Source organism: Ovis canadensis, chromosome 2 (genome assembly GCF_042477335.2).
Source record: "Ovis canadensis isolate MfBH-ARS-UI-01 breed Bighorn chromosome 2, ARS-UI_OviCan_v2, whole genome shotgun sequence".
Taxonomy (NCBI): Eukaryota; Metazoa; Chordata; class Mammalia; order Artiodactyla; family Bovidae; genus Ovis; species Ovis canadensis.
The window spans coordinates 217,786,513-217,800,697 of NC_091246.1; the positions used below are offsets into that span (position 1 = coordinate 217,786,513).

The 14,185-nt window shown below is 36.7% G+C and overlaps 1 pseudogene; it reads right to left on the reverse strand.

Annotated features, from left to right (window-relative positions):
- Positions 1–244: 244 nt before the first annotated feature.
- On the reverse strand, positions 245–12,815 carry LOC138432454 (hsc70-interacting protein pseudogene; annotated as a pseudogene).
- Between the last annotated feature and the right edge of the window lie 1,370 nt (positions 12,816–14,185).

The window sequence follows — 14,185 nt, forward strand, 5'->3', positions numbered from 1 at the left end:
AAAATTGCTTAAAGTTTTTAATTTCTAGTAGGAAAACATTATCTGAATGAATACCCTAATGGCAAACCACTGTAAAATGTGTTCAGCTGAATTTGGGGGAAAGGGGTAGGGATTATCTTCAAAGCACCCCAGCTTTCTTCGTGAGAAGGTCAGAGATACATTGGTGTGTACTATTGCAACATCCATTAGGTGATCTAAGTTGCTTTTCCTCCATCAGGGGCTTTATGTCAGAAGGGCATTATGCTTAACCTCCAAATTTGGCTGACAATTCATAAACTTGGGTTGCTCTGTTATTTTAACATATTTGCCAGGTTCTGGACCACATCTTGGAAGGCCACCATAACTTCTGAATCCTGCATGGCTGCAAGGACCTTTGGATCACTAAGAATTTCATTGAGCCTAGCCATTCCTAGCATTCCAGGCATTCCCATTCCCATTCCAGGCATTCCTCCAGGAAAATTACCAGGCATTCCCCCAGAAAGCCACCTGGAAAAGAGCCAGACTGAGATCCTGATTGTCTTCTGGCTTCTTCCTCCCTCTGGGCTCTCTCATGTTCTTCCCAAGCCCTCTTAACCCTTTCTATTCTTTCTTTGATCTTGCGCTCTTCACGTTTTTGCTCATACTTTTTCTGTTTTTCAGCAATTTTCTGGACCCTTCGTTGAACTTCCTTCAGCATTGCACTAGCATCTTCATCATAATCCAGCTTAAAGGCAAGGGCAAGATCATGGGCAACTTCTTCCCAGTAGCCCAGAAGTCTGTGTGCTTTCCCTCCCCACTTGTTTATGGCTGAGCTGAATCAGGATTTATTTCAATAGTGCTGTCAGTCTCGGATGGAAGCATTTGGCTTCTGTAGCTTGATGAAGACACTGGCTCTCTTGGCATACAGAATAGCTAAACGAGGATTTAGCTTGATGGCATAAGTGAACATGTCAATGGCTTTTTGTAGTTCACCATCATTTAGGGCATTAATGACAGCCACATTTTTATCATTTGCCTGATCCATCATCTCCTCAGTTATCTCTACATTTTCATCTCCCATTTCTTGAGGTGCATCAGTGTCTGGTTCAATCACACCTTCATTGTCAATTTCTAGATCACTTTGTTCACTTGGTTCCTCTGTCTTTATGTTTTCCTCCAGCTTCTTACCACCTGTTTTTCCTTCTTTGGTATTTTCTTCCAATTTAGATTTAGGAGCAGCAGGTGCTATTTTACTCCCCATGCTCTCCACCCATTCCCTCAGGAAGCACATTTCCTTGGTGTACAGAATGCTCTGGTCCTGCATACACATTTCCACGAAGGCTCGAAGCTCGCTCACTTTGTAGGGGGCCACAGCAGCAGCAGCAGCATAGTCTAGAAGTGGCAGGAGGCAGCAGGCGAGGAAGAGGCAGCAGGCGAGGAAAAGGCTTCAGTCCAATTTCAGGCCCAGGTGCTATTTCAGTATGACCTCATAAAGGGGCTCTCATGATGCTTTTGAACTATGGTGTTGGAGAAGACTCTTGAGAGTCCTTTGGACTGCAGGAGATATAACCAGTCAATCCTAAAGGAAATCAGTCCTGAATATTCACTGGAAGAACTGATGCTGAAGCTCAGATACTTTGGCCACCTGATGTGAAGATCTGATCACTGGAAAAAACCCTGATGCTGGGAAAGGTTGAAGGAGGGAGGAGAAGGGAATGGCAGAGGATGAGATGGTTGGAGGGCATCACCGACTCAATGGGCATGAGTTTGAGCAAGCTCTGGGAGATGGTGAAGGACAGGGAATCCTGGCGTGCTGCAGTCCATGGGGTCTCAAAGAGCTGGACATGACTGAACGACTGAACAACAACAACATGAAAGGCTTCATTCTCAAAATTACCTCATAGTCCAATGTTGATGATCTAGCTTCAACCTTCAAATTCATCTCCCATCTAGCAGGAAAGAAGTGTCACAGAAAAAAAGATAAAGAGAATTTGCTAAAGTCTTTCAAGAGGGTTTGAGAAAAGCACTTGAGAAAGTGCTTTTTCTCATCTGCCGAAACTTAGATACATGACCTTTACAAAGAAGACTGAGAATCATAGTCTATTCCAGTTGACTGTTGCTTTGCTGTATTACTACAGAGGTAAAGGAAAACATTATCTTGGAAGACAATTAACCGTTCCTGCTACTGTATCATACAGCATTGCTGGTTCTACCACCTCCTGGGAAGATAACAGCTACCTACTAAATGCAGGTAAAGGCCTAACTGCTAAGTCACTTCAGTCATGTCTGACTCTGTGCGATCCCATAGATGGCAGCCCACCAGGCTCCCCCGTCCCTGGGATTCTCCAGGCAAGAACACTGGAGTGGGTTGCCATTTCCTTCTCCAGTGCATGAAAGTGAAAAGGGAAAGTGAAGTCACTCAGTCATGTCTAACCCTCAGCGATCCCATGGACCGCAGCTTTCCGGGCTCCTCTGTCCATGGGATTTGCCAGGCAAGAGTACTGGAGTAGGGTGCCATTGCCTTCTCCGTAAAGGCCTAAAGAAAGCTAGAAAAGTTTCTTCAATGATTTCTGTCATATTACTAGCCTTTCATTTTATAATTTCATAGTGAATCTCATCATTTTTCTATTATAAAGTCTAAGCACTTACCACCTAACTCACAGTGGTCTATATAAGAAAAGTTTGTAAATGAGACCTGTGTCCCTAATGGTTAGAAATTCAAGATAAAAGATCAGTGTAAGATTGTCTCATCTCTTGAGCTGGTAACTACTTTTTCCTAGATGGAACCCTAATGCTAGGTTCTTGGGCAATCATTAACTTATTCACATATAAAGATACATGAATCTTTCTTTGAATGATTAATAGGTACTTTTATCTTCAACAAAGATTGAAAACAAATTAGATATTTCTTAAACAAGGTGAATGGTAAAATGAATATTGCTCATATTGACTAAAACCTGGTTTAGACTTTAGTAGTTGTAGTGGATTTTGTCATTTTAGAATGAACCAATGTTCATTCATTTAGTCATAGAATCCAAAGTCTGGGAGAGAGGAATTACTTGTCTTCTCATGGTATACAGTTTAACATAATTGACTCAGGGTGTCTTAACCCTTCTAACCATGGGACTAAGCTAGATTCATGGGACTAAGCTAGATTCATGGGACTTTTCTCCCTGGAATTTAAGGGACATAAAGACAGAAAACACTTGGGGTTCATTCTTTTGAGACACTGCAGAGAACTACCTGCTCCCTAAACCACTGTTTTTTTCTGGTTCCTGCCAATTTCTAAGTGTGATTTTTTTTTTCTAGCGTTTTATTTGATTTTTGAAATCTTCTGATACACTTTCAACTGTTTCCACATTTTACTTATTGTTGCCAGTGTATTTTTGGTTGTTGTTGCTTGTACCCAAACAATGATATATACACAGTGACGGAAATCACTGGGTTACATAGCTATGTTTGACCTCTTTACCCAACTCTAGAGAAGAAACTTCATGCCAAATTTATAAATCTAGCCTGAGGGAAAAAAAGCTCTATATCTTAGTCTCTTCTATTGTAACTTTCTCCTACTGCTAACTATAAAATTCTCTGGATGTTAAAGAGGGGAAGAGCATGTCACTCCAAGTTCATTAGGGTTATCTGTAAGTGAAATTTTATCCCTTTTGTTAATCTCCATAAATTGATTTTGTTTGGAGTTTCACTACCAGTTCTATCTCAGATTATTATTTTTTTAATTTTGGTATTAATCATGATATGGAGAGAATAGTATCTGTTAGCATGATAGAAGTATGATGAGAACCGTTTAATGAGCCTCCATTTCCTTGGGATCAAATAATTCAGTACATGAAGCAAGATGATCAATTTACTCCACACAACCTAATTAAATTTAATTAGTACTTTTGTTTTTCATTTTTCTCATTCATGTATATTTTTGAATTGTTAAATACTGGTTTTCTATTGGATACATCACGATTACACAAATTATTGAAGAGTGGAAAAAAAGGTAAAATAAGTCTTTGAGTGGTCATTATGACATAAGAAACATTTGGTCTTTGATTTTCTGAGCTGCAATATATTATGCATATTTATTCATTTAAACTGAGTCACTTTGCTGTACACCTGAAATTAACACAACATTGTAAATCAATTATACTTCAATGAACAAACAAAAATCAAGTAATTTTGACATGAGGACTATGGAAGCTCAGAACTGCAAAAAGTTTGAAAGCAGGTCAATAAAATTGTGATCTTTATTCTTATTGAAATTTATAGTCTCATTAAAGAGTAGAAACTAAGTGTTGCAGGGCATTGACCACACTCTCATTTTACTTGAAATAAAAGATAGTTTAGTCAAGTTCAGCCAGATGTTTTTGCTTGGCCTTCCACCTTCCCCACTTTCTGACACAATTTTCTTTGTTGTTTTAGTTTTTTGTTTAATTTTACCCCAATTGAAGTTGTTGCCTTGAAAATCTATTCATCTTATCCTTTCTCCATGCCTCAGGTAGTAGACATGTTCTCCTTGGAAATCTCAGAGGGATCTGTGGACTTCAAAATGCATGTTGGCATCAAGAGAATATATGAAAATATTTAAAAACATAACTCAAAGGAATCAAACTTGAAAAGCTTATTTAGACTGTATCTCTCAATATATTATATATGATCATTCATAATAACCTTTTCATAGTTTGTTCTAATCACTTTAATAGCACCCTTTCCATGATAAGCAATGAGGTCATTGGTATAAAAGATAAGAGAAGTTAAAAAGCAAGTCAAAGATTGAAAATTTGTCCTCATTTTAGAGCTATTTGTCTTGGGGTCTTTCCCAGGCATCTTATCCTCCCTTGATAAGCCCATCAAATACTTAGGCATACGAACCAGCCAGGACTTGGCAGTCTGATATTAATTAAGGTATCCCTGCCAAGGTGCTGCTCAGACGCGTACTGTCCTTCTCAATTTCCAGAAGCAACTGACAGCCACCCATCCTGTGGGGAGTACTTTGAGTTTGCCACGATTTAATCTTGTTTATGTTGGTTTCAAGTTCTCCCAGTTTTAGTTTTTGTGCTCTTGAATCTCTCAGCTACCATAACTGCTCTTATTGTTTCCAATTTAGTCAGACATTTTTCTTCTAAAGTTTTCAGGCCTTCACTGAAAGTCACTGAGAAGAAATATGGTAGCGCACGAGGGAAAACACCTACAGAATCTGCTTGAAGATTTAGAACTCACTCTCCCAGTTGGCACTAGAAGCTGTTAAAAGGAAAACTGTTCACTTGGCATGATTTTTTCCAGTGAACCCATGATGGCCATTAGTAACTTCACTTTCTTTTCTATGTACTCATCATCCATTTGTTTAATAACTTATTCTAAACACTGGCCAGGGAACAATGCTAATGTAAACCATTGGCAGGTACAGAATTTAATATTCTCTTCTTTCTGAAAAGCAAGGTATTTAACAGTGTTTGATGTTATAATACCTCTTTTAAAAGTTTCCATAATTTGAAGATTCAAAAAATGATGAATCTCATCTATAAGTTCTTTCTGTCTCCTGGATTTTATTTTTCTAAAAAGAAGCTAATTATCTTCTTATCCATATTATGCTTAATTTCAGTTATCACTTAATAATATACCTACTTTTTCCATTTTGATATTTTTTATTTTTAAAAGATAAAAACACAATAAAATTTTAATACTTTTACTTTCTTTCTCATATGTGTTCTATACTAGTTTTATAAGCAGTTTTAAAACCCAGGAAATTTTTCAGTGCTAAGGGTTATTATCCACTTTTACAGAAGAATCTTACATGAATATTTCACAAGGAAACCTTTGATTTTAGAGTAATTTAGGTCACTATACACCAGTGAAATGAAAAGGGAGCAGAATATGCAAAATATTTACTCCTTATTTACTAAATTATTTAATCTATTATATTTTTAATATAAACCAGTGAAATTTGAGGGACAGTTGCTTACCTCTGTGTCACCACAGTTTTGTCTTTTCTGATGCCATGTCTGGTATCTGCTTATAAACTTGTAAAATAGTTTTCTCTTCCCTTCAAATTTCAATTTAAATACATTTTGATTAGTTGGCAGATATCCTACCTAACAATTCTCCCCAGTTTTCTTTGATAGTCTTCCTGTCCCTTGCTAAAATTATTTATTCTGATGTAAAATTGATAAAAATTATAGGATTATTCATATTAAAAATAAATACCAGGATATTGGATTCTGCTTTACTTTTCTCAAGTATACACAGACACACATGCATATGTTCCATGAAACAAGCCCTCTTCTTGGGTTAGCTAACTAAATGGATAGTCACTACTATTTCCATTTTAGTACCCTTCTATCTACTACTGGCCTTATGCTGCTGCTGCTGCTGTTACTAAGTTGTTTCAGTCGTGTCTGACTGTGTGCGACCCCATAGATAGCAACCCACCACGTGCCTCCATCCCTGGGACTCTCCAGGCAAGAAAACTGGAGTGGGTTGCCGTTTCCTTCTCCGCTGGCCTTATGGGTAGGGTATTATATAGGCAGTTAATTAATCCTTTAAGAACCACTTGAGAATTTGCTGGAAGCTCTCAGATACTCAGAGTAATGAACATAGATTCATTGATATAATCTGTGTGTGGTGGGGGAGTGGGAGGTAGTGAAATTTGATTTTTGACTTCTAAATAGTGTTTGTGGAAACCAGATGAAGTACCTTTGCATTAAAGACCAATCCTAGTTGCTTCTGGAGGTATTTTTCGCTCTTCTGAGATGAACACACAGGCTGTGTGCTGGGTAAGCATTAACACAGTCTTTGCTCTGTCTGGGCAGAACAGCAGCCTTTACTATTAGTCATGGTCATTAGGACCAATAACAGCGGTTAATAACAACTGGTGTGTATATAGGCATCTTTCTTTTCCTCAAAAAGACTTCACTTATGGGTATGAAACAGATTCTTGCCTGCTGGGACCTAAGCAATCCATCTTTATATTCAATAGAGAGTATGATTTTGTTGCTTTTTTATTAACGTTTCTGCCAAACTATGTGTGTGTGTTCAGTCATGTCTGACTTTTTGCAGTCCCATGGACTGTATCCCGCCAAGCTCTTCTTCCCGCCAGGCTCCTCTGCCCAAGGAATTTTCCTAGGCAAGAATACTGGAGTGAGTTGCCATTTCCTACCCCGGGGAATCTTCCCAATCTAGGGAATCGAACCCGCATCTCTTGCATCTCCTGCATTGTCAGGCAGATGCTTTAACTATGAATCTTTGATAAACAAAGATCCAGATTTTCTTATATTCTTCACTCTATTTTATGAGGGTTCATATTCTGTTTTTCTGTTTCTACTCCTGAGATTCCTCCCATTCCTGCTCCCCTCATCTTTCCCTGAATATTTACTTTGTGCACTTGAAGATCTGTTCATCTGCTCCACTTAACTAAATAGAAGGTGTTCTCAAGATGCCATCTCACTTCCTCTCAGAAGATCAGCAGGCATGTGAGGACAGATGCTTCTGTGTGTGTCCAGTGGGTCTGCAGACAGCTCTTCCCAGTAAGTCTGTAGAAGAGTTTCCATTGCTCTTATTTGCAGTCACAGTACTTTGTGACCTTCTCTGGGAAAATCCTTCATAAGCATCTCAACAAATTACCTATTTGCCCGGCCTTTTGGCATCTGGACCACTTGACCCTGTGTTGATTGACTCCCCTTCCTGTTAGTTTCTGTTGATTCATTAATCATTTGCAACTGACACTTGCAAGAACTAGATGTCCCTTCTTTCCTTCAGAAAACCCAAAGAGGCCCTTGACTTCTTTTGTATTAGTGTCAAACTGGACGTCTGGACGTCGAATGATTTATTTTGGTTTGGGAAAAGATAAACTTTGTTTCTCAGCTTCGAGCATGATAAAGAAACACTTCTCAACCTGGTCAGTGAGAGTGATGGTTCTCTCACTGAATTTGAAACTTTATTCTGAAAGTACCCATTCAAAGGGAAGGGTTTCATCCTCGATCTCTTATCAGATGTAGTGGGTAAAACAAGAGGCTTTGAAAACAACTGCTGTGGTTTTTTTTTTTTTTTTTTAAGCCCTTAATCCTTCTCTTGGACCTCTAAGACATCAGTTAGACAAAGAATAGTCAAATTTAAAATTTACTAGTTTTCCTTAACCCTGATATTAAATGCTAATTTTTGTACCCCAGAAAGTGAGGACAGATGATTGTGTGTATATTAGTGGGTTTGCAGATAGTTCTTCAAATCCAATGGACACAGGAAGGTGATAGTAAAAAAAATCTCATAAAGATGAATCAATAGAAATGTGACATTTGAAACTGGAATATTTTTTAATATTTGGAAAATAACAGTCTTCTTAATATTTATCTCCCTTTATTGATTATCTATCTAAAAGTGACTTTGGCCAAAGAGAATATGGAATTTGAGATAGTGATGAGATTTCCACTTAGAAGTGCTTCTCACTTTAGAACTGCCCATTGGATTATTTCACTTTATTTCTGGGCTTCAGAGATCCATAGCTTTTGATATATGTATGCCAGATATGAAAAACAAATTTGCTGAGAAAGAAATTACAATTGATTATAATAATGTTTGCAGGCTCAGTATATAGTTTTCCTTATTGATTTCAGTTCATGTAAAATTAATTTATTCAGAATTATTGTTGCAATTACTAATAATTGTCAGCTCAGCATAATTATAAGACCTTTCACTCCATCAATCCAAGCATTCTACTCATTTCCCCTATTAATTAAATACATGAACATTTAAATAATTAGTGTAAATTCAGAGGATCACAAACAAAAGTAGCAACAAGCAAAATTAGCGTTACCTTTTGTTAAAAAAATCATTGTCTAAAGACTCTTCAAATTGATAACATCTAGAAAATTATTTGGATGTGTGCTTTTTGGAAATGATAAAGTTTATACCGTCTTTGAATTATATTAATAACATTAAAAAGTGTAGAAGACAAGATAAAGCTTTTATAAAATTTTTGTTATTATAGCAATGAATGCTGAATTGTAAATTTCCATTGAACGTGGATAAATGAGAACCTTTTTTTTCCTCCTCCTCCTTTTTAATGAAATCCTTTTTATTTCTTTTTCGTTGTATTTTGAGAATCTGGGAAGAACTGAAACCAAACTACTGAATGTCCTAACAAGAATCCAATCCAGACTCAGATACTATTACAGACCTTCTAACGAGGCAACCTGCTGGGAAGCAGCCCCATTTCTTAGTCTTAGCAGACCATTCTTGTCTTGCAGTGTGCATGTGTCCTAGCTGAATCGCTTAGCTTAATGGGGGTGATATCACACATGAACGTTTTGATGAAGTAGTTTTATCAGGAATCACCTAGTTAATAGGTCCATAAAAAAAAATCTTCTATATGCCCAGTGCTGTGGGCAAATAAGGCTCCTGATTTCCTCATCTACCATTCTGAAATCCCAAATCTCAGAAAACTAAAAGTTTTCTTTTCAGTCATTTGGCTGCAAAATCTGCTTCAACTGAGCTGAGGTAACATATTGTTTTTTTCAAAACTTTGCTCAATTTGAATAATTATACATTTCACCACAGAATATTAATGTGTTTGATTAAGGGGTACTGCCTCACACCTCACTGGAGGTGTCATACACCAGGGCTTTACTGTGTATTATCTTTCTAAGGTCTGAGTAATTCTGAATTCTGAAATTTGGCCTGAAAATTTTAGTTAGGGGAACATGGGCCTGTTCTACCACCATTGTAAATCATTTGGAAAGTGTTTGATAATCAGTTTTCAGTACTTTTTTTTTTTATCATATATTGACTTCATATCATACTAGATTACTTGTTTAGGAGAAAAAGTTTCTAAGAGTAAAATATATTAAAAAAATATCCAGCTTTTGACTATATCTGTGGTTCCCACTGAGTTTATATATATATGTATTACATCATTTTTAACATGTATAAACAAACATGTGTATCATAAGACTCCAAAGATTAGCATACTATTCATATCTTCTGTATAAACACTGATCCACTATCTACTTCTGTAGATTAGAGTTCTCTTTTATCTGTCTTTTGATTCTTTCAAGCAGCCTGATGTTTTTAACATTCATCCATATTGTTGCAAATAAAACAACCTATTTTAAAATACATTTTATATGCATAGACCCTTGAAAGTTCCAGTGATCAGTATTACTTTTATTCATTAATTTTTTACTTTATTGTTTTAATTAGGGAATTCAATTCATCCAATTAATTTTTTCTGTTTTAATTCGTGAGTTTCTGCTTGTAAATTTTCATCTGATAACTGCTTTCAGTGTTATTGTGAAGTTATGATGATGCATAGAAGTTCTCAAAAGTGATGCTAAACCTTATCATTTTAGTTTGTATTGGCTTTCATGCAAGAGTTGTTTGATATGTAATTTTAAATCCATATAGAAAGGCTCTTAATATTGTTATTAATTTTTATTTTATTTTGTTTTGTAATATTTCTAGTTTATAGAAGTCAGTAGTGTTTTCTTCATGACAACATTTGGGATTATAATAAAATATGTGTAATTTTATGACTATTTCCTGTATTAAAATTTTTTTCTCTGCTCAGGTATAAAGTTTATACATACACACATAGTCTACATTATCATGTTGTTTAAGTATTCTATACCCAGGCTTATTTTTGTACACTTTGTTCTTGTATTAAAAGTGTAATACGTTCAAATCTTACTAGTGTATGTCTCCTTGTGTCTTCAATAGTTTCTATTTTTTAAAGTTGTTTTTATGCTATTTGATGTATAGTCACAACTTTTTCAACTTAATTGTGAATTGTGACTTTAGATGATAACACTTAAAATTTTGTTTTGAGTTGTACTTTGATATGAAGATTTTAACCTATTTGAAAAAAAATGATATTTTTGCATTTAAGAAAGTTATACGTTTTCCCCTAGCAATTGCCTTTATAATTATACATTTTATGCCCTGTTTCTCTGTTTTTTAATTTAACCTTTTAATGTCTTTTTGGTCAGATTTTAAAAATATATTTTGGCATCTATTTGTTGCCTATACAGCAATCATATTTTGGATGTAATAACTCTGGAAATCAGATTCTTCCCCCTTTTCACAAGGTTTGTTTATGTTTCTTGCTGTGGGCTACATATGTTTACTTGTTTAGTGTTTTTTCTAAACTATTTTTGTAAAGTATGGAGTTTTTGGCACATATGAGCTCTAAAGTCTGTTTTTCTGTTATTTTAGCTTGTGTTCAGCTAGTGTTTTCACAGATTTCCTTGAAGTCCAGGAGGGGAAAAAAAAAAAAAAAAAAAGAAAGAAAGAAAACTCTTCTCCAGTTTTTGCAAACCGCCTTTCCTTCAGTGCTTGGTGATCATTCATGACTCTGACTTAGCCTTAACTTCCTGCTCACCCTGAGCATCAGCAATAGCTGAAGGTGAAAGCTTAGAGTCTTCTCAAGTCTTTTCTGAGTGTGTATCTTTCCCTGCACACGTACATGCTTTTCTAAATTTCTCAGTAAACACGTGTGCTTTTGAATGCTCTCATTTCTGAATGGAAGTCTTTCCTTAGAACTCTCTCCCCATTTTTTTCTCCCAGGCTTTCCACTTGTCTATCTTTTGCCTCAATTATTAATTTCCTTTATAATGTTTTTAGGAATGGCTTCCCTGGTGGCTCAGAGGTTAAAGCGTCTGCTGGGAATGCGGGAGACCCAGGTTCGATCCCTGGGTCGGGAAGATCCCCTGGAGAAGGAAATGGCAACCCACTCCAGTACTCTTGCCTGGAGAATCCCATGGAGGGAGGAGCCTGGTAGGCTACAGTCCATGGGGTCACAAAGAGTCGGACATGACTGAACGACTTCACTTTCACTTTCTGCACACCAGCTTTTCTTCCCTAAGTTTATTTTGATTTAAGCAAAACAAAAATAAATGCCGTGGGCTAGCTCCTCCTGTAGCTTAGAACATACAAACGCAATTCTCTGAAAATAAGTTCTGCTCTGTTTTCTCCAGAACCCAGAAACAAGAGAACACTGAGAACATGGGCTGATTTTAGGACCACAACCGAACAGTGAAAGTAGGTAGGGCAAGAGTGGGTAAAAATGCTGCAATGTTTTCTTACAGTTGTTAAGTTGTATTTTTCTTGAGTAAGGGTTTGCTTGGTTTCTAAAAAGCAGAGACATTACTTTGCCAACAAAGGTCCGTCTAGTCAAGGCTATGGTTTTTCCAGTAGTCATGTATGGATGTGAGTTGGACTGTGAAGAAAGCTGAGCGCTGAAGAATTGATGCTTTTGAACTGTGGTGTTGGAGAAGACTCTTGAGAGTCCCTTGGACTGCAAGGAGATCCAACCAGTCCATTCTGAAGGAGATCAGCCCTGGGATTTCTTTGGAGGGAATGATGCTGAAGCTGAAGCTCCAGTACTTTGGCTGCCTCATGTGAAGTGTTGACTCATTGGAAAAGACTCTGATGCTGGGAGGGATTGGGGGCAGGAGGAGAAGGGGACGACAGAGGATGAGATGGCTGGATGGCATCACCGACTCAATGGACATGAGTTTGAGTGAACTCTGGGAGGTGGTGATGGACAGGGAGGTCTGGTGTGCTGTGATTCATGGGGTCGCAAAGAGTCGGACACACTGACTGACTGAAATGAAATGAATTGAACTGAAAATCTTTAACTTTTTCCAGAGTTCTTTCAAAGCTAATGATTATAGTTACACTTAATTTTTAAAATAATTTTGTGGCTGGATGGGCCTCTGGAGCTACATACTACTGTCACAGACATTTTTACTGTCACTCTTTTTGTCATTGCTCTGATGTAATAGGCTCTTCAGTTTTGTTTGGATTTTTTCTTCTTCTGTGGGAATATATTTTATCTCAAACCCCTTTTCTCTCTTTTGGACCATTTTTCCACATGTCACTAACTCCCTGAAAACATTGTGGCAGGAGCCCAAGAAATAGTTCCGATGGGAATTGGCATTTATTTTTCCATTTTTAGGTAATCTGAAATTTACTATGTCCTGTCTTCTAGTTTTGCTGAAATCATAGAATTTGTATGTTTTTATTTGTTCTTATTGTTGATCTGTATAGTTTTGATGGGATGCATGAAGAGATATGGGTATGCAGCTACCATTCTCTTGGCTACCTGGAAGTCCTTTTACCATATATTTTATTGAAAATGATTATGAAGGTGATGGCATCATTATTATTCAAACTGGCTTATCATTGATTGTTATTATATTAACAGTTATGAGTATATCTTAGGGGTCAAATTTTATATTTAATATTTAACATTGAAAGTGTGAAGATACTGTGGTATGATCAGTATTCTAAGAAGTTTGTGTTCTAGGGAAGAGATAAATAGTAATTTTCATATAATGTGATAATTGCTCTTATCACTCTCCATATTGTAGTTAAAGGGGTAATGTATGTGTATGTCTCATCCTCATATTCTTAAGAGATATCGTCCATGGCAAATGGGAAACTCAAGAGCTCTTTCATATAATTCAACAGTACAATGATGCATACCTTATGCAATTATTGGGTGACACCTGCAGTCAGTTTTGGGTACCAATCAGAAAACATAAAGTACCATGGAAAGGATGGTTTGCATCCATATCTCTGAATCTCCAGATTTTCATATTTTGATTAATTTGTACACATATACTGAGTATTTGTACACATCTACATAAGGATTTATGATGGGTTGGTCTTCTATAGGTAAACAATAAATGATAAAAAGACCAAATCAACACTTTTCAAGTACCTGGTACAAATCAGTGGAGAAGAGCACATACACAAGTTATTTGAAACAAAGCAAGATTTATGTTAAGTGCTGTAATATGAAGGTTAGATTTGGGGATGTTATCTGGAGTTTTAGAAGCAGGGAGGCATTTTCAGAAGCTTTGGGAAATGTTAATCCCTTTGCATATTAACACTTTGATTTAAAAACCGTCAATTGTCATATCAACCTCTCTATGCGAGTAGACTTTTCATGTCCGAAGTAAAAGAATAAATACCAGGGACCTCTACAGGCAGGCTACCAGCACTGGACAATAGAGCGGGCTTCACTAGCCAAGCTTCCGAGTGTTTTTTGAGCTATGAAGCTGACAGGACTTCTGACTGTTTTGCACCCTGTAATTGTTGTATTTGTAAAATAATTAATTGATGTTATCGTTGCCCTTATAAAAGGGAGGCGGGTATATAATAGAAGCCTATAAGCTATAACTTATGTATATGTCAATTCAAGATTTATTTCTAGATAAAAAATAGCTGG